Source organism: Cuculus canorus, chromosome 8 (assembly GCF_017976375.1).
Source record: "Cuculus canorus isolate bCucCan1 chromosome 8, bCucCan1.pri, whole genome shotgun sequence".
Lineage (NCBI taxonomy): Eukaryota > Metazoa > Chordata > Aves > Cuculiformes > Cuculidae > Cuculus > Cuculus canorus.
Genome location: NC_071408.1, coordinates 33,247,691 through 33,261,307, shown reverse-complemented (window position 1 = coordinate 33,261,307; position 13,617 = coordinate 33,247,691).

Here is a 13,617-nt window from a genome sequence, read left to right as displayed (position 1 = left end):
CCTGCAGGAGGTTTGATTGTCTCATTTCTCCACCCCACCCAGAATATTGTACACTGTGCTGTTCCTCAGCCTCTACGAGGTAATGATGGTTTAATAAACCATTAATGGTCTTTCTGACCATTAGTGATCTTTCTCGCTGACACAGAGGAGAAACAATAGGTACATTGGTGATGGTCTGCGTTTTTGTGATGCGTTGACCCTAGAGATTGTGGAAGGAAAGAACAATCTCTGGTATTAATAGAGGTAACGGTGCCAAATTGAGTAACAGCTGCCAAAGAGCTGCTCCACTGACCATGCTGAAGAGATATTTCATGTTCTTGCTGTGTTTCTGTTCTGCATGGTAGTCCTGCACTGAGATGTGGCGATCTGGGTTTGTAGAGGTCGGAGGAGCCGCTGATGACGAGGACGTTGCCAGACGTGTATTGAGATGGTCTTTATGTCCCCTTTGCACTGCTGGCATTGCACAACAGGAAAGAAAAAATACTTATTTGAAAGTGATGTTATTTTGGTCTGGTTTTCACACAACAGAATGACATTCTTTGCTTGAACCAGTTCATTTTTATTTTTTATTTCTTAGTTCTTCTGCTAATCAGGGATTTTTGTGTTGTGCAAAAGAGAGAAATTCACAGCAATCAGTGTTGTGTCTTGCAACATCTTTTTTCTCAGTGAAGGAAAATTATTGCCTAACAAAGAGCAGAGATTGCCCTCAGTGTCTGTTGAGCAGAGTGTGGGCAGTTCTGGGCCACCTCGCATCTTGTGAAAGAGCTGCTGACCCCTACAGATCCCCAGGAGCACCAGGAAATAGGTTGGTAAAAAAACCAAGATGAGTGCATGACACAGTTGTTGGGTGTTAATTCTGATAATACCACAATCACCTTTCTGGCAACACCACAATAAGTAGAATCAGAAAAGGCAAACCCTGTCTTTCCTCCACCTGCAGGCACGGGTTTGTGGGAATGGTTTCTTTATAGAATCCCCCGACCAAGGGAAGGAAGCGACAAGGTGAAAAGGGATGGGGGCTGGTTCAGCACCAGCGGGTTCTGGTTTTACCATTGAAACACTGCTTTTCATTTGATGCTCAAGAATTCCCTTTTATTTGGAGGGGTACTGATCCTGTCAGTGCCTCTGAGAGCGTCCAAAATCACTCTGCGGTAGAACAAACATCAACTCCCTGTTTGTACCTCTCCAGCCAATGGGGTCAGTAATGGAGTGGAGATGAAATGCAGCTCTTCTGCTCGGAGAACAAACCATACTCACTGACAGCAGAAGGGGCAGAAAGGTTGTTGCAGGCTCATGGCTGTGTCATTGCTGGAGCATTGTGCCCTCTAACAGCAGTTTTGGCTCCCCAGACCATTCCCATCAATGTGTCTAGCAAGAGACACCTTGCCTGGTTCCACAGCCTCCTTTTGTGGACGCACAATAAAAAGCAGATCCAAAAAAGCAGGAACAAAGACCCCCAAAAGCGGGGACAAAAGACACTGCAGCCCAAATGTGGTGCTCTTGACTTTCTCCAGCAGAGCGGGTGAGTGAACCGCTGCTCAGTCAGTCTGGAGTGGCCCATGGGCAGCATTTCAGGTTAATATGGAATTTTTAAGCTGTTGGGCTTGAAGGAGACAGCTATTGTGACTCTTCCATGGACTGACTGATTTTTCTGTACTACAGGAGCACAGCAGGCTTATATACGTTATAGGGAACTGTGTGCGGAACGTGACGGGCTTTTGTCTTGTATCTACTTTTGCCTCAGATCCAGTAGATGACATAAATGCTAAGCTCTCTGTTGAATTAAATTAAGTTAGCGTTGCCTTGTGGTTTGTGTTACAGACCACCTACCCCATGTGAAAACACAGCGCGTCCGACTCGGTGAGCAAAGGTGCTGTTAAAGTGTTTGTGCAGTCGTGGTTTCTATCTGTAATCCATATGACACAGTGATGTGGAGAGCGAGGTGAAACAGAAGATTAATGAAAACAATCAATAGCCATTTCTGTGTTTTTTACTAAATAACAGGCAATTTATTGTGAATTTCTAGTGGGAGGTGTGCCTGCCTGTGGCAGGGGGTGGAACTGGGTGGGCTTTAAGGTCCTTTCCAACCCAAACCATTCCATGATCCTATGATAGATTCTTCTGCTTTGGTCTTTAAATCAAAGTCATGTTTCATCAGGAGCCAGGCCTGTGATACGGGAATGGTCTCCCAGTTGTCTTGGAGCACCTTCCAGGGCTGGAACGTGTTTCAGAAGCGTCCAGTTCTCCGTGGCATGTTATTGTAGGGAAGGATATATATAGTTATTGTACCAGCAAAAGCACCTATCTTGGAAGTACTGCTATTATTTTTCTGTCTTTAATCAGAACGAAGCCGATTCGAGATTTCAGAAAAGCTGTTGCAGAAAAGCGTTTCTTATTTAATCCCTACTATTCTTGCAAGCGATGGTTTGCAGAGTGCAGCTGGGTGTGCAGCTAATGACCCGCGAGTGATAAGCAACTGTTTAAGTAAAATGCACTATGAAAAAGCTTTTACCAAACAGCATTTTAATATTTTAAATAGATTTTCCATTGCAGGCTCTTTGTAACTGGATTAGTTCTCTGATGTGTTCTGACAGAGCTGTTGTTAGGGATACTCCATTAACTTTGTCTGTCATCTTATTTTTCCCAGTATCCGGCATAACACCCTTATATTTCATAATTTGTATTGCTATCAGTGCTGATTTGTAAATGTGCAAATTCTAATTAACAACGGCCACTACTTCTATTAACTATTAAATCCCTCTTGCAGCCCAGCTTTCCCACAGCAGATGGAGCCCTGCGGTATGCAAATGCGCTTTCCTCAAGGAGTCAGCAGGTTTTACCCAAATTTTGGCTTTCAAAACGCATTCTTTTTGTTTGCTCTATGTTTCCTATAGCATTTAGGTTAATATTTATTCACTGCAGATTCCCTTTCTCCCCAGAAGAATTTCATGGGCTATTACATTCCAGCACCGAGGTTTTGTTTCACTTCATTAATAGCTCCTTAATCATAGAGCTCGCTTGTAAAGTACGACCGCTTGTTATTTGTACTCATGCTGCAGGATTGCATAAGAGGCCTTTAGTTGTATTTTAATATGTACGGCAGAAGCAGAAATGCTGGGTGCACCGACGTAGTTTTTAATTTGAAAACCAATCTACGTGCACAGTTTTTTTCCCCAGAATAAGCAAAAGCATTTATGGGTTTATATTGTGTCTTAAACATTCCATTAAATGTCATCAGCTGATTCAGGAAAATGTATTGCGAAAATACTAGAGAATTGTAAAACGTGCGAAGGTAATGAATGCTCAGGACATAGGAGGGATTGGAAGCCCAACATTTATCAGGTCACTATAAAACAGCAAGGAACCCTGACAGAACATTACACTCCTCTAATATGTGGTACCTTAGGCACTAAACTCTTATTTTTGGTGTTTACCGCTGTGCTGTTTTATTAAAGAACGCGAACCAGAATTAACACAGCTTCTCTAACGTCGAGAGGAGTCTGAGAAGCGAGTGGTGTTCTTTGGGAAAACGCTTCACTCTCCACCCCAGCAACTGCGAATGAAGATTTCTCAAATGATTGACTCGGAGATTGGATCCTAAATAAGGACAACTCAGGTTTTCCATGTTTAAAAATGGACACAGGAACATAGAGCTCACGGACATTAACTGCCACATTAACCAGAGAGTGATGAAAACTCTTCTGAATGAACATTTCTGTGAGCTGAAATGGCCTCAGTGATACAGAAATGAATTGTAACGAGTTAGGGTCGTGTCTTCCTGCCGGTTTAGTAGGAGCTGGAATGCTAAACGGGATCTGCAGTGGTAAGGTATCGGAGTGTCCCGCAGTCCATGCTGAGGTGCTCACTGGTAGTGGGATCCCTCTTGTAACTGAGGTACTGTTTACTCCTGAGTATTAACCTGTTTTCAGCTGAAGCTGTAAGTGATGCTGGGTAGAATCCTGAGCTAGATTACCAGCTCGGCTGAGCCGGGGCAGCTCTGGCCGCTCAGGGCATTTACAGCCATTACCAAGTGCTTTTAGGTGCTCGGTAGGAGGTGGAATTCAGATACCAGGGCAGGACCTGGTGCTAACGCTTGGGAACAGTCGCTGTCATTTAAAAGATGTTGTGCGCACATTGAGAAAGTAAAAGACATTTCCTATTTGTTCAGATTTATCAGCTGTATTGTCCGTGTTAAGAAGTGTGGTTTGAAGGGTACTGCAGGAATTCTGTCTTCAGAAGGGACAAGGAGGTTTTAAACAGTGGGCAGCAAGCGGAGAAGAAGTGCTGTAGGAGGACTCTGTTGGACATCCGCATTGGAGCATGAGGGAGAGCACAGGCCGACCAAACAGACCAGGGGAGGCACTGGAAGCGATCTGCTCGTGGCAGCCTGGAACGGCCTGTGGGATGACTCGTGTTAGCCAGGGGAATTAGTCTGCACTCGACCTGGGCCGGAGTGAAGAGCAGTTTGATCGAGAGCCTTCAGTCTGTGCTCGCCTGCAAACCTGCTCGTGCATACCCAGGGCTTGATGGTTATGATGTTCTCTGCCACTCCTGCTGCTAAGAGAGGTGCAAGAAGGCAGAAGTTTGCCCAGGCTATTGCAATGAAGAGGGTCGATATATGTTTAAAGTTGAATTTCAGCAGGATTTTTCCCAGCATTGAGCTAATATTTGCTTTGAGCAGTTTACTCCCTGGAATATCAGAAGCATTTCTTCGCGAAAGGAACTTCACGGGAACTTGCATGGGCTTTTTTTTTTTTTTTTTTCACTCCAGAAGCTTCTGTGCTGTACCTAGGAAATGGCTGTCTTTATCTCCTGATAAAGTCATGCTGTGGCTGCTGTTACTCACATGTGCAGCACAGAACCAGTCCCCTCCCGCTTTGAACTCCAGGGCGCCATGGTCGTTCCGCACTGTCTGCGCAGCTCTGCCCATGGGCTTTTGGCATCAGCGCTGCTCTTTGAGTCCAACAGTTTAGAGCAAAGAAGTTTACTTCTTCGTGTGCTTTAGCACTGCCACCTTTGTAAGCTGGGCCTGGTGATTTTCACACGTGGAGGACGCGTGATGCTGAGGTATTTGTTGCCTCCCAGTGCAATATGTCAGTGGTGAAAGTGTTGGACCCTACATAGTGTGATCTTGCAGCTTACTCCCCTCCCTCTGAATCCAGAGTTCTGGTAGTGGGACCTCTGAAAGCTTGATAGGTAGTGGCTAATGAAAGAGTTTACAGGCAATTGAGTGTTAATATCAGATCAGACGAATGCAGCAGGGAAGAGAGCCTGCTCTCTTTCGGTTCTGCAGCACAGCTGAGTGAAAACCATTAGACTGTTCCTGTTCAGCATCAGAGGGAATCCTCTCTGGAGAAGCTAAGGAAACATGAGAGCGTTTCAGTCCGTCACTGATATCCCACTTAATCCTTATTTAAAAACTATCTGAGGGGGAACTGATATTTCATCTGTGAAACTGTAGTATTTTTCTTTTTCAGGAGTAGCTGGTTAGGAGTATTTTAATTATGTTGAACAATTTAAATTACTATATTTCTTCATTCCTTTCAAGAAACCTCACTGTTCTCCATGTGGGAGATTTGGATGTTGTAAATTCTCTAGGAAGCACTCTTTAAATATCAGTTTGTGTATCTTTGAGCCTTAAAATAAAAGCACTGATGAGGGCTGTGCATCACTGCCCTTGAAATAATTCAGTGCTTTTTGGGAGTAATCAGTTATGTCGAATGGACAGTTGACAGGAATTGACCATGAGGAGAAAGAGAAGCAGGACTCCAAACCATTGATATCCACCGCCCAACTCCCCAAATCCAGAATCTTAGTTCATTCCCAGCAATGCAGTGATTGGGAAAGCTCAGGAAAAAGAAAAGGAGGCTGAGGGGAGACCCCAACTTTCTCTACAACCACCTGAAAGAGGTTATAGCGAGGTGGGGGTTGGTCTCTTCTCCCTGGTGGCCAGTGCAGTGCAAGGGGAAGTGGCCTCAAGATGCGCCAGGGGAGATTTAGGTTGGATATCAGGAGGAATTCTTTTACTGAAAGGGCTGTCAGCCATCGGCAGAGGCTGCCCAGGGAGGTGATGGAGTCCCCATCCCTGGAGGGGTTTAAAAGACGAGTAGATGTTGTACTTGGGGACATGGACTAGTGGTGGGCTTAGCAGGGCTCCATCAATGGCACCCGTGGCAGGGGGTGAACCTGGATGGGCTTTGAGGTCCCTTCCAACCCAAACCAGTCTGTGATTCTGTGATAATCCTGTGGGCTAAGGCATGCTAATGCCACCGCTTTGCTAAAACCATCGGGATTTGGCCCTGCTTGCCCTTGGTGCTAAACTTGTCCTCTACCTGCTAAGGATTTTATGGGATGTAAATGATATATTTCCATCCATCACCTTCTCGAGGCATGTCTATAGCCGTGAAACAGAGTTTTAAAAAAATCTAGCACAGTTTATAATCTGTATTAAAAAAAAAAACCAGAAAAGCATCCATGTATTAGGCCATCAAGAGTCAAAAGCATAATTTGAAATGATAAACGTATCCATTTTAAGTTACACATTACTTTGCATAGTTAATATCACTATAATTAGTCATAGTTCCTGTAATTTATTGGAAAAGATGCTCAGCCCCTCTAGTGTGCCGCAGTGATGGATGGTGGAAGTGCAACTTTGGAAGCAGGAATCAAGAAAATTAGTAACAGTTGGAGAATTAGCATGTAAATCAATAATATCCTTTCCTCTTGCGTCTTGGAAACTGAGGGTATACATCACGGGCTGCAGAACGAAGCGGAGGGCAGGAGGGAGAGCTGTAACCTCCTTTACGTTATCAGGTCTGCTTTTACTGCGAGAACCATTTAAAATAATTCCAAATGTTAGAGTAAATCTCTAGTAAATATTTAAACTATGTATAACTAGTCACAAATAAATTAAGCTGATTTTATGCATTCTCTCTAATTAGAAGGGCACAGCATTTGTTGAAACGTGATTAGTATTATTCATTAAGAAAAAAATTCTCATTTGTATCTTATTATCACTATTCTGCATAAACCAACACAATTTGTCATGAACTCCCTCATTTGCTGTATCCTCAAAAAGCAGATTATGCTTATTTTTCATTTGGACAGTGGAAAATCAAGCCAGGTGTTTGGCAGCACTGGAGTGTTCAGGTGTAACTGTGCCAGTGATGGTACATTACTAGCAGCGTGGATGAAGGATGAGGCATGGAGAATCGTGGGACTGGGGTGCCTGGAGGCCCATCCCTTTCGCGTGGTCCTGCTGCTGAGACAGGTGGTCGTGGGTAGGGCTGCAGAAAGGCTGGAACTTTTCTGTAGAGTCAGCCTTTCCTCTTCGTGGGGAGATGAGCAGAGCTTGTGCGCGGCTGCTGCTGCTCTCAGATGTTGGGACTGCGGACTTGTGACCGCAGTCTCTATAGGTGAGACTTGTGTCTTAGGGATTTCTGAAGCTGAAAAATGCCCGCTGGTGCCCAGAGGTCTCTGTCGCTGCCCCTGTCTGAGAGGAATTGGTACCATATTGCACGGGCAGTGTGCCCTGCATAAATATTTATATGTGACCTTGATTGTAGCATATTATGCAGAATAACTCAATCACCGAATGCATATCCTTCCCCTCCTTTCCTCTCATTTCTTTGTACTGTTTGAAGAATATCTCTTCGAATGTCCTATATTTAATTGTGCCCTCATTTGCATGTGTGCAAACCACGGCCAACACTGCTGAGCTCGGTGATACTGGGTCACTGGAGAGGGTGTTGGGGTGGAGCAACAGGCTTTCTACCCCACCCCAGTGGCATTACGGGTTTCAAAACTCTGTGAACTGTGTGTTCCAGCTGCTGGGATACGGGACTGGGTGTCACAAGGACTGGGTTCTTCTGACTTTGCCATTAACTGATGTATCCAAGAGGTGTGGCAGATTTTCATCCCAAAGTCAAAGCATAGGAAAAGTGTGGTTTCCAACATAACCCAGTGGGGATGCAGAGAGCAGGAGTGAAAAGGAAGGACTTGGTGCATGGTCACGCTGCAGTAACAAGAGCGTAGCTACAAACGTAAACCCTATGGCTTGACAGTTCATTAACGTTACACGTCTTTGCTCATCTATATCTTGTCCAGGAGTTACTGTGACTGGCTTATTCCATTTACTGAAAATGTGCTTGTGCGTTACAAATACAGACTATGAACAGCTTAAATAGCTGCTAAGAGAAACAATTGCTTTTTTTTTTTTTCTCTCTAACATGCAATTTTAATTTTCATAACTCTGAAAAACCCTATCCCCCAGTCTGCAGGCCTGCCAGGAGGTCTGAAATCTGCAGGCTGTGGCCTCTTGGGCTGTTTTCCAATGACTCATTTTTAATTTTAAAGAAGCATTATCTCTAGCTAGTAAATTAACAACAGCCTATAGTGCACACACTCTGTCATCCATCTGCTTAAGGCTCTTGTCATTTGACACCAGGCTTGTATCTCTAGACTTCATCTGGTATTCAAAAGCTATCAGCCCTGCCTCCGAGATAGCCCACCTTCTGGCTCGGGGCTAGAGGAGCGCCTCTCCATTTCCAATTCTAATGAACACATCGCTACCAGCAGTTTTTCCATTAAGGATCCGGTGTTCTTAGGCAATGTTGGAATGACTTGGATCCAGAACTGCATGGGAAGTGTTTGTAAGAGAGGCTGAACTACGTGCAGAGGGATCTCTGACTGCTGTTTATGTCCCTCTGCTGCCAGGTGGTGCGCTCGGTGTCACCTCCTGCTTGGAGCACGCTAGACAGTGTTTGTTCTCACTGTGTCTCTCCCCAGAAGTCTGTTTTATTCCTGTGTCCTGTACCCTTCCACAGGGGATGTGGTGTCACGGCACTTGCAAGAAAGTAGAGCTCTAAAGGACAGGTGGCTGGTGGTGGTAACTCTGTGGTCAGGGATGGAGAGGGAGTGGGGAGGACCCACCCTAGATTAACACACTGGTTATGGTGCTTCAGCGATGACACACCCGGAGTTAGGCTCACATTGGTTCAGTTGAGGAGTGAGACTGGGAGAGAAGAGAGAGACTTTAGATAATTGGCCTGTTCTGACCTGCGATCTGTCAGTGGTGCAAGGAGAGCGTAGTTCCATTTCTGGAGACTCCTGCTGCTGAGCCTATCCTGTATCACAGCTCTGTTATCAGTCATCATTATTTTAACTGGGTTATCTTTGAGAGAATAAGTCTTTAACTGGTGTTTGTGACACTTTTTTACTTCTTTTTGGACAGAAAGATTTGACTTATCTTGAAGAACACAGACTGTTTAACACAAGGAGTGCTCTATATATTATTTAACAACAATCTCAGAGTCATTTTCTTGTAATTTGTCTGAAGAATACAAGCAGCATGTTAAAATGGCCAGGAAAACTTTCTTGTGGGTACATCACCTATCAAACTGCCTCAGATTAATAAACCCTTGAGATTATTTTTCCATTTATTGGTGCTCTCCCAATCAGAATACCTTTTAATCTGATTTCAGTTGGCAGTGCTCTGTCAAATGTTTCAATTCAGTACCTGGTGAGGTAATGTAAAGAGAAAAGAGCCCCTCATGCTCGGTCTTTGTAACACGTAGCGACAGCAGCAAATTAGAAGAGAAATGGCTGTTGGTGTTTACTTTTTGCCCAAAACTCATTTGGTGCAGTCACAATGTCTTTTCCCCATCTCTAAATATCAAACTGTTGCCCTGTTCGTTCAGATCTCCAGACTTCTTTGTACACATCAAGCGTGGGCTCTGTGCTCAGGGCTCTTTCCATTCTTCAGCCGCTCCCAAGCTGATGGTAACCATCTACAACAGCTCCTTTGTTATCCTTCATGCCCATTTCAGAAATGTGGGCAAAGAAACAATCATTCCTCTCCAAGCTGGAAATCTCAGCCCGCCTCAAGCACCTTCCAAAGCTGTCATGACTGCCAGGTTCTGCCCAGTTCAATGATTAAGAGCTTAATGATGCACCCATTGCATTGCCGACCTTCAAAAACTATGCCTTTAGACTGAGCTACAACCTCTGAGTAAATGACATGTTTAAAGGACCTAGGTCAGAAATAAAACTGTGTTTTGTATCGTAACTATTCTTTTTCGGGTATCTAACTTGTGTGGGATTCATTCAGATTTGGACAGTGAGTTCCTTAAGATCTCCAGTTCCTGAAGGTCTCTTGACTGTTGACCCACACTCTAAGAAACAACTTTGCTTTCAGCAGAAATTTCCCTGTGTTTCAAAGATTTTTAGATGTATAAAAAGGTAAAGCTACAGATGTCGATCTGTAGTTTATCAAGCTACTTTTCAGGCTTTCTTTATCAAAAATTCCAGTGAGTTTCTTTTGATTGGATTTGGAATGCCGCGGTCCCAGGATAGAGGGCCTGGAATCAGCTGTTTCCTACCTGAAGCTTTATTCTTCTTTTTTATTCCTTCTGTTATTCAGGATCCTTTTTGCCCATTTCTGTGCTGGAATCTTTAGTAATACTTGTTATCTGAGATACGAATACGTAGCTGAGTGATGAAACAAAGCCTAGGAAACACTATTTTGCAGGGATGGCTGAGTGCCTGCGATTTCAGCGGTGTTCAGGACAATATATCTGTATTTAATCAGCTGGCTGCAAAGGAAGTAGCATGCCATTGGGTGATTAATGGAAACTGCTGCTTTTAACATTATGGTAAGTCTGTGTATGTTAAAGATTCCGACTACTCTTTGTTGCTGTTGGAGTTTGCTGTTAACATCAGCAGCGTGCGCTAATGCCGGGCTACTCGCTGCGTTGTCCATCCTCAGCTTAAAGAAACTCCCTTCTGTTCGGTGATAGTGCCTTGATACGGAGAAGTCAAGTAAGCGAGATTTCACTTTAAACATCACCCTGTGTTTCCAATTAACCTTTACATTGTCATTTACAGGAAGCCAAATGTTTTGATAGGAAAAAGCAATTGCTGTAGCCAGCGAAAAGAAAAAATCTGACTCTTCAGCTCAGTTTGATAGGCGAGAGTTCTCGACGTGTTGTGAGGCAGTGGCTTCGCAGCTCCTGGGACAGACCGCAGTTTGTTGGGCTGCCAGTAGTGAGGTCAGACTCATATCTTTTTTATTTGTTTATTTTTAATTTGTGGGTGAAGGCTGTGCTCATTAAAGTAAGAACTCCACAGTCATTTCAGCCAAGCCTTGCCCTATTCCACATAATGAATTGTGCGCCCTTGTCTGCTATTCAATAGTTCATCTCATTTTCCTTGGAATTGCATGGAGTACTTTACTGTTGAACTGTTTTCCAACCCGGACTATTTCTGTTTCTGGTCCAACCCTGCATTTGATTACAGCCGTACAGTCGATGCTTTGTCTTGCCTCTGTGGGCTTCACTAGGGAAGTGAGCTCGGTGCCCCTTTTTTTCTTTGCTTTGTTTTGTCAGGTAGGAGAAATAATTGACCAAGCAGCCGGTTAAAGTTATTTTCTGCTTTTTGGGCCTGATAATGAGTACAATGAATGTGTATTACTGCAGACCTTTACAGCTTTGTGCCTTTTCCAGCTCATATCATGGAGTATTTTCAGGATCTATTTTTAGCAAAATAAGTAAATTTTTCCTTGTTTCTTACTTGTTAATAATGACCTGGCCCTTGCTTTTCTTCTTTAAATTCTGGTGGATAATAAGTGAGCTTATTAGAGCCACACCGAGCAGATCTGTTCTGGTGGCACGTAGATACCGTTGGCTCAACACCTTGGCCACGGGGCTGAGCAGCAGCAGATCGCTGAGGCCTCTGGCAGTTAAAATATCCCGGTTGTGTCTGCAACTGTTTTCCCTTTTGAAGAGGTAAACTTTCAGCGTTAGTGCTGCCATTCCCAGAACGCTGCTGACACTGCTGCTGGGTCAGAAGATAATTATGGGACTCGTTCCTGATGTAGAGCGTTTCTTTTCTTCAGGGGGGAGGGTGGACGAGCGCGTGGAGCTTACTGCTGAGCTACTGACACGGGGTAAGTTCTCACAATGGTCAGTGTGGCTTCCAGAATCAGTAAGGAGTTGATGGAGAAAGTGTCTGTAGCTCATGTCTTTATTGTACGTTGCACTGAGGTTGTTCCTGTTCTTGTGCGTAGTGTGCCTGGTAAACGGTTCGATTGCGGATTGCATTTCAGGCGTTTCAGGTGACCTACATGGAGCTTTTAATTTTGATTTCTGCTGACCAAGGTGTTTTCTTAAGTTATTTCCTGCTTTGTCACTCTGTAAAAAAAAAGCATACAGAATTCAGCCTAGCTTGGAGAGCCCTCACAGGTGCTCTGAGCCTCCCAGGACTTCAGAATAAATGAATTTCATAGAGTCACAGAGGTTCGAAAAGACCTCTAAGCTCATCCAGTCCAACCATCAGCCCAACACCTCTGTGCTGACTAAACCATGTCCGGAAGTGCCATGTCTGTGCACTTTTTAAACCCCTCCAGGGATGGAGACTCCCCCACTGCCCCGGGCAGCCTCTGCCAAGGCTACACCACTCTGTCAGTAAAGATTTTTTTCCTAATACCCAATCTAACCCTCCCCTGGCACAACTTGAGGCCATTTCCTCGCCGGGAGCTTGGTGTATCTTACTTCTCCATAGATGGAGAGCTAATGCTGTGGACATAACCTGGAAAATATGGAAAGAAAATGAAAGAATCACAGTATGACCCTGGGATCATTCTTCACCTGGGCACACATTCACTTCCCAGCTTTCTGTCCCAGAGTTTTGACTGCCTCCTTCATCCTTTATGGTTCTTCCTCTGTAACGAGGATGGCCTCGTTTGGCCTGCCGAAGGCTTTATTTCCCCCTTCATCAAGTGCTGCACCTTCCTCTGCACAGTGCAGGAGTGTGTGTGCGGGGCTTTGGTGGGCTACCAGCTCCAATTCCTGTGCGGAGGGAGGGAATGAGGGAAACGCCGTCCTTTTCCAGCCTTTCAGTCCCTACAGAGCATGTGAACCAGTCTGAAAGCGGCTGTGCCTGCTCTGCCTGTAAGGATGTAGATCTGGAAAAATGTCACCAGCCTTTCCCGTGCCATGGGTTTCAGTCTAACCACGTCATGGAATCATAGAATAGTTTGGGTTGGAAGGGACCTTAGAGATCATCTAGTTCCCAGGGACGTCCCACCGGATCAGGCTGCCCAAGGCCCGTCCAACCTGGCCCTGAACACCTCTGTATGGGTCTGTCATCTACACGTGTATTTGCAATACAAACTCCCCTTAAATGCGAAGGTGATGCGCAGCATGGTCTGGGAGGACTTTATTGCTGGCATAGCATCTACTCGCCTGAGATCAAATCCTACAGCTTGGGCTTCTCTGCTGATCTTTGTGCCAAATATTCCTCTTTACTGATCAGTGCTCGAAAGAATAATTTGAGCTCTCGTTTTGACATCAATCTCACAAGAGGGTTGCTTGTAGCTGTATGTACATGCCTATAATCAAGAGAGAAAATATTAAATTATTGAAGTCAGAGGATCGTTCCTTAAACGCTGGTGCTCAGAGTGAGAGGAGATCATGGGAGAATCTTTCATCTTAGCAGTGTCATTTAGAGTTGTGTCATAAAAAAGATCAAAATTCTGTCATTGAAACTGGCAGTTTGTGGATGCGCTGCCAACTCACCAAGGGTGAACGGTGCTTTCCAAACCCATCTCCAGGATGTCCA